Source organism: Sinocyclocheilus rhinocerous, unplaced genomic scaffold (assembly GCF_001515625.1).
Source record: "Sinocyclocheilus rhinocerous isolate Xijiao unplaced genomic scaffold, SAMN03320098_v1.1 scaffold805, whole genome shotgun sequence".
Classification (NCBI taxonomy): Eukaryota; Metazoa; Chordata; class Actinopteri; order Cypriniformes; family Cyprinidae; genus Sinocyclocheilus; species Sinocyclocheilus rhinocerous.
This window is the reverse complement of record NW_015646430.1, coordinates 463302-470999: the sequence shown is the minus strand read 5'-3', so window position 1 is coordinate 470999 and position 7698 is coordinate 463302. Positions and strand designations below refer to the sequence as shown.

The 7698-nt window shown below is 34.0% G+C and overlaps 1 long non-coding RNA gene across 1 annotated transcript in view; it reads left to right on the top strand.

Annotated features, from left to right (window-relative positions):
- Positions 1 to 7698, top strand: part of LOC107707798 (uncharacterized) — a 21393-nt gene that overhangs the window by 2653 nt on the left and 11042 nt on the right. The window contains exon 2 of the long non-coding RNA XR_001636299.1: positions 5708 to 5813. This is a non-coding gene — a long non-coding RNA (uncharacterized LOC107707798). The remainder of the gene's footprint in view (positions 1 to 5707; positions 5814 to 7698) is intronic.

Here is a 7698-nt window from a genome sequence, read left to right as displayed (position 1 = left end):
AAGACATTAACTGGTGGACTGGAGTGGTGTGGATTATTGTGATGTTTTTATCAGCTGTTTGGACTCTCATTCTGACGGCACCCATTCACTGCAGAGCAAGTGATGCAATGCTACATTTCTCCAAATCTGATGAAGAAACAAACTAATCTTGGATGGCTTGAGGGTGAGCACATTTGCAATTTGGGGTGAACCATTCCCTTAAAGATGATAAATGAATGATGCCTCATTTTGAACTTTATTTAATTGCATTGATTTATGTATGAATGTCTGAGACTCATTTTCATGCAAATGCATTGCACTTCACTTCCTCTTGTCTGTCTGTTTTGCGTCCTCAAACAACATGAAATCCAGGACGGCTGTCTTGTACCGTCTTCATATTTAATGCGCTGAGCATCATGATTTCAGGACCGCCGGCGTTCGCTCTCAGCCTCGCTGTGAAATTTGGTTCTCTGAGCACTTTTACCGTTTATGGATGCACTTCCACAGCGATCCCTGGAAAAACCAAACAGTGTTCTGCTGCTTTCCCCAAACACAGTGCTAATGAGCAGAAACCTCACTTAACCTGATCTTGACCTCAACCAGAGCAAGTTTAACCGTTTCTGTCATGTGCACTAGTTACTGCATGTTTCTGAACAACATAAATATTTAAGGGTGAAATATTGATTTGATCTCTCTTATGGCTCAGATGCACATTGTGGGAATGCACAGTCTGATGGAATCAGGGCTTGATTTGAGCGAGCTTTAGCTTAGCGCTTTCTAAAGGCCTGTCAATGTGTATTTGCAGATGTCATTTTGATAAGGTCATCTCACACAGGTTTGCTCAAGTAAACAGCCTGGATGGAAACTCAGAGGTGGGCAGCTAAAATCATTGTTTCCCATAAACGCTGCACTGAAAAAAAAAAAAAAAGAATTTGAACATTTTCACTCAGAAATTGCTAGTATATTTCACAAATAATTACAAAGAAATGGAAAGTAACGGTGAAATTAGAAATTAAGTGTTTATATTTTAAAATTAAATGTGTAATTCAATGTTACTTGCTGTTTCTTAGAATTTTTCTTTGAAATTTCACAAATAATTACAGGGTGAAAAGTTTTTTTGTTTTTTTTTTTCCCTGCCAATTTGATATGGTTGTAACAATCAAAATAAATTATTTGTGGTTAAACTCAGAGGTGGACGAAGTACTCAACTCCATTACTTGAGTGAAAGTACAGATACTGTTTAAAACCCAGCAACACAACTGTAGCTGTATAACTTTACAACAGCAACACTGCTTTAACAAAAAAGCAAAACAGCAAGACTTATTTGACATCAAAACAAACATTTTTTTAAATGCTGTATAATCGCTCTCGCTGTACTTTGATGTCACACACAGAACAGTCTGTGCAGTGCTGCTTCAAGTCCAACACCTATTGTGTTTTATTAGGAGATGCACAACACAGTTTTTCTGTGGCTTTATAGATAATATTTTCACCTACACAGTTTAGCAAATTCAGACAATATTGTGTCTAATATATACCAAAATATTAACTTCTTATTGAATTGTTGTAAATAAATATCACATTTCCAGCTGGTCAGTGTTCAAAAAATACTGGGCAATCACTTCATACAAGAGTGATTACTGATAAACTGTCTGAAAAAAAGAAAGTCAAGTTTTAGAGAAGAAGAAAATCACCCACTGACTTTCAAAGCTGCTACATAGTAACGACTTTCTACTTCCAGGACCTTGATAGAAATGTAGTGGAGTGAAAAGTACAATATTTGTCTCTCAAATGTAGTGAAGTTAAAGTCATAAGTTCCCAGAAAAAATAATACTCAAGTAAAGTACCGATACTCAAAAAGTGTACTTAAGTACAATACTCAAGTAAATGTACTTAATTACGGTCCGCCTCTGGTTAAACTAAGAAAAGACAAATTAGTTTAAAGGAAAAAGTAAGTTTACACTGAAAAATGATTTTTCGAAGTTGTAAATAAAACGATTATTGGACTATGTTTTACAAGAAAATACTATTTCAGTCTTTCTATCTCAACTCAAAGTATTATGTTATCTGAATAACGTTATCTAAATTTATTTGACAAAGTTGTTGCAGTACAACAAATCAGTTTTACAGTGACATTTTCTACGCTTCTCTTCCATCTTATTTTTTTATAAAGATATTGGAAATAACGTTTTAAGTCCAAACAACTTTAAGTGTTTGGGTCAATAAAATGTATTGTCAACTTGTCAAGGTGAAAATACTTGGGATATTAAGTATTTAAGTATTTATTAAGTAAATACAAATACAACACATCAAGCTGAGTGAAGAAAAATATAACGCATGCTGTATATTCTCCTTTGGTTTGGAAATCATTGATTCTAGAGCTGTAAAACTGAATATTCACATTAAGCTCATTGAGGTTGCATAAGTTGATAAAATGCAGTTATTGCATAAATTATCAACGGATTAGAGGAAGAATAATTTCTATCCTCAGGACATCCTCATGTTTTACACTCTGATAATGAATAAGATTGTCCTTCATGTTATCGGATGGGTAAATAGCGACGTGCTGCGTGTGAATGTTTTATCTCTCAGTGGGTGAATACAAATGAGTCAATGCATGCATTATAGAGAAATCCTGTTTCTACACAGATGAAGTTTAAACTGCTGTCTGGATGTCATGCAGAGGGTTTAGCTGATCGCATGGAACTACTGTGTATATATGCACCAATATTGTGGAAGGGGTATTTATATAATTATATAAATTTATTTATATAATAAATATTATAAATAGTAATTTTTTTATTTATTTTTTTATTTGTTTTTTACTTTTCATTTTCAAATTTATTTTTTGAATTAAAATTGGTTTATTTATTTAAGTCTTTCCACTTCATAATTGCATGTTTAATTCAATGCCGTTTAATTAATAGTGAAATTTAGCAAAGTCTGAGTGTTTTTTTTTTCGGTGTATGAAATGCAACAAAGGTAATCAAAGAATAATAACAATAAGTGATTGAATTAATGACTCTGTAATTAATACATTCTCACAATAATTCACAGGATTTTAAAGCACCGTTTTATCATACAAGGAAAATCAGATGGTTAAAAACCTGTTGTGATCTCTGCTTTGTCCACTAGATGTCAAGAGTACTTTATTTATCTAGAAGTGACTCAAAGGATTTATGTGAATGGAATTTATTCTAGATGATGAGAAACAAATATTCCTGTGTTTTTCCTCCTGATTTGACATGAAAAATGCATGTTAAGAATAGCTAATCACAATCAAAATAGAAGATGTATTTTTGCTACTCTGTAAAAATATTATAAATTATATAACATTATATAAATTATATAATGTATAAATTACCTGAACTATACAATGCATAAAGGGATTTAAATATTGCATTGTCACTAAGCCACAGATAGCTTTTTTCTTTACAAAAATCGAACTTAAAATATTTCTATAGTACATGGGAAAAAAAGTAGACAATTCTTTTTCTCATAAATTGAAAGTAAATTTCACAAATAATTTCGAAGAACAGCAAATAACGCTGATTCAGAAATGGAATTTTGAAATAGAAAAACTGAAATCTTGTAAAACATACTCCAATATTTGTTTGATTTTATTAACTTAAATAATTTTTTACAGTGTACAGTACTGTTTCAATTGCTGGAATTAGTAATATTTATTTATTTATTTTTTCGTCTGTAAATGCACAAAAAGACTTTAGAAAAAAATGTAGATAATTTTGATGAACAAAGAGAGCTCAGAAGACTGGATTATACAGCTAAATTAGCAGTTTGCTGGCATATATGATGAGTTTCATCCATCTCGCCGTCACCTGTTCTGGATGGGCCGAGCTATCATCATCCCGTTGACCTCCCAGACACCACAGGACTAGACTGGAGGGAGGTCTGGAGAGCGTCTATCCCCGGTGCAGAACACAACACAGCCAGACCCTTCTGTGGATCTTCATTAAACTCTGTGTTTGAACTCTCCTCGTCGTCATGTATTCCTGCAAGCTTGCTGACAGTATGACTCAAAACTCCAGTAACCGCTGATCTGTCTCTTTTTATTTTTTTGTTATTTATTTTATTTACGTCAATATTTTTTTAATCACTAAATGTGTATATTTGTCCAACTCTTTATATAAAATTTTATATAAATAATTTTATATTATTAAATAAAAATAAAAGTAGAAAAACCAAAATAGTATTACTATTACGTACATTACATTCGTTTTTTACAGTGTACTGTTGAAATGGAAGACTCTTCCTGCTCAAGTGCATGAAATGTTTGAACGTGTTTATTTAGTTTGAGTTATGGTTTGTGTTTGAGAACATGTTGCATCAGTCTCACTATTATCTGAACAGCTGAAATATTGATGAAGCCAAACAAAACCGGTGCAGTGATTTCTCCATCGGTGGGAAGCGCTCCAGCAGAGAGCAGTGCAACCACACATACACACACACACACAGGAGACGTGTTTGCAGTCAGAATCAACAGCGTGTGTGTGAAAACAGAGCCTGTGAATCAGTGTGACACTTCAAAGTAAGACGTTTGCTCTCTTAAATCGGACTCATTGCACGGCCAGAATGCGTTGAATAGCGTCTTAAACTCGGCTGTCGTTCTCTTTGGTCCCTGCTGGCCTCATTACAACGTGAGCCAGTGTTATTTACAGCTTCATCTCGCAAAATAAAGGTGATTTTCCAGGTTGCATGCGATTTCTGTGCACGTATCCGCCAAAGCTTTAGGAATCGTGTGGTTTTATTTCAAATGCATGTTTTGTTTTGTTGAAGATTGCTGAGAAAACAAATTAATATTCCACTGAAATGACAGAAAACACAAATGCTTTAACTGTGCAGTGATGTGCTGTCAGCGTGTCAATTTATTACAATCAATCTCTAGGTGATTTTTGTGATGTAATATGTAGAGGTTTGACTTTTGGTTTTACCAATTAGAGGCATCACAAAATCAAAATATTTTTTAGGGTTGTTAAATATATACTCCACAGTACTGAATAATGAGTATATGGTATTCCACTGTATTGCAAAGATTACCGTGGAATAAACATTACATACAATTATATTGATACTTATAAATACCATGGTGTTTTTTGATACGTTTTTGTCTGTAAATGCACAAATAACCTTTAGAAAAATGTGGATAATTTTGATAAACTTTTCTCTGCTGTTAATGTACAGAAGGTCATCATATCAGATTTTTAAAAATATATGTTTGATACCACAGATATAATGTTAATATTATGCAAGAATCCATGTATGCTCCTGTAACAAAAAAGCTTTATTTTATTTTTGCCATTATTATTTAAATTTTGTATTAATCTTTAAAATATACTATTATTATTATTATATGTTGTCACAAAATGTAACTATATTTTTGCCCAACTCTTTATATAAAATGTCCAACTTTATCTGCAAACAAATACACAAATCTCAGCTGTAACACAAAAAAATCTCTTTTTTGTTTTATTTATTTATTTTTGTATTTTTGACTATTGCTACAAATATACCCCAGCGACTTAAGACTGCTTTTGTGGATTCAGGGTCACATATAATTTTGCTTTCCTAGTAAATGTATCTTGATTTAAGAAAGCTGAGATATCTGTACTGGAAAACAAGATGAAATATTTTTTGCAGTGTAAACACCTGTCAGGTCTGATGTAACAGAGATCCATGTGTTTGCTTTCTTGTCATTTCTCCGCATCAGTGTCAGAGGTCAGAATGACGAGGAGGAAGGAGGCGACGGTCACGCTGAGAGAGAGAGAGCGAGAGAGAGAAACCGGAAAACATGACAGGAATCCGACTGGAAGAGGGTCAGTGCTTCTATTTTTGGCATCTTAGGAAATGAAGAATGTAGTTATGACAGCGGGATGATTTTCAGCTGTTAGCCCTAATATTTATCGTACATTTGCAGTAAGCAGAGCAGGTCATTGTGTCACACGTGGCTTTATGCAAGGAATATTCCACAAATGCATTCTAGATTTTTTTTTCAAGATACATTCATGGCCCATTTTTGTTTTTAACACATTTATGACTTTTCAATCAATTTTACATATATATTTTTGTTTGTAAATATGCACTACTATTTAGGGTCGGTAAGATTTTAAAATGTTTTTGAAGAAGTCTCTTCTGCTCACCAAGACTGCATTAAATTGCAGTCTTGCACTTTTGATTAATGCAATGCATCCTTGATGTAAAAATATTAATTTGTTTAAAAATCTTACTGACCCCAAACATCTGAATGTACAGTGGGTACGGAAAGAGGATCCCCAAATCCATGTGTGAAAAACTTGTTGCATCTTTCCCAAAGACTCATGGCTGTATTAGATCAAATGGGTGCTTCTACTAAATACTGAGCATTTTTCAGTTTTTCTTTTTTAATAAATTTGCAAAAATGTCAACAATTCTGTGTTTTTCTGTCAATATGGGGTGCTGTGTGTACATTAATGAGGAAAAAAAATTAACTTAAATGATTTTAGCAAATGGCTGCAATATAACAAAGAGTGAAAAATTTAAGGGGGTCTGAATACTTTCCGTACCCACTGTATGTATTGCATATTTGCAGAACTGATTGTTGCTAGGCAACACCACAACCCATGCATCCCATAATTACACAGAATGCAATTAGCCACAGCTTTTTATTTTTTTAGCTGTAAGTTGGTTAGTTTTCACTGTACTTTTAATTCTTAACTGATTTCCCCCCCCCATCCAACATTCAATCTTCTTCCAAAAACCTAAAAATACAACACACTTTATTATTCATATCTCCTAGATCCTCTTTGGTCTTTTTCTTCTTCTGAGGTTTATGTTGGATTTGGGATCGGTCATGGGTATCAGCGTCTCTCTGGTTTAGATCAGGATTTATTTTTCAACGCTTGAATACGTTTTGAGAGATGAAATGTGTGCAGAACCCATGAAATTTATGTAAGACACTCGGCTCACCACGAAACCATTTCACTGCCTTAACTCGGCCAGAGCGATTCAGTGGACAACCTGTAATGTCCTTCTGATGAAAACCAGAAGCTCCATCATCTCACAGGTGTGACACGACCGGCCCTGAGCCAGACGTGAAAAGATGAGATGAGTTTTCAATATAGTCCAAAAGATTTCCAATACAACTCCAAGAGATGAGCAGCGTTAGGCCCAGAATCTCTCCTTCTTACACTAGATTAGACACGAGCACAGAATGTTTCATCTTCTTAACCGCATTGTTTGTGGTGACGCTGATCGTGTTTACCCTGGAACAAAGTAAAAATGAACAAAGGCTTTGTTCAAATACCTGGATGACCTGAAGTCCATTACGCTTTGCAAATGAGACGGCCAGGAATCAGCAGTGAGAGTTACACAGAATACAAGATCAGCGTCTGAGACTGTTTGCATTATGTGTCTTTTTGTGGAGCTCACTTGAAATAAAGATCATTGTGACTTATCTAGCTTTTTCTCTCGCAATTCTGAGTTAATATCTTTTTTTTTTACAGAATTGCGAGATATAAACTCACAATTCTGAGAATAAAATTCAGAATTGGCGATATGTGACCCTGGACCACAAAACCAGTCTTAAGTGTCAATTTTTCGAAATTGAGATTTATACATTATCTGAATAAATAAGCTTTCCATTGATGGTTTGTTAGGATAGAACAATATTTGGCTGAGATACAGCTTTTTGAAAATCTGGAATCTGAGGGTGCAAACAAATCA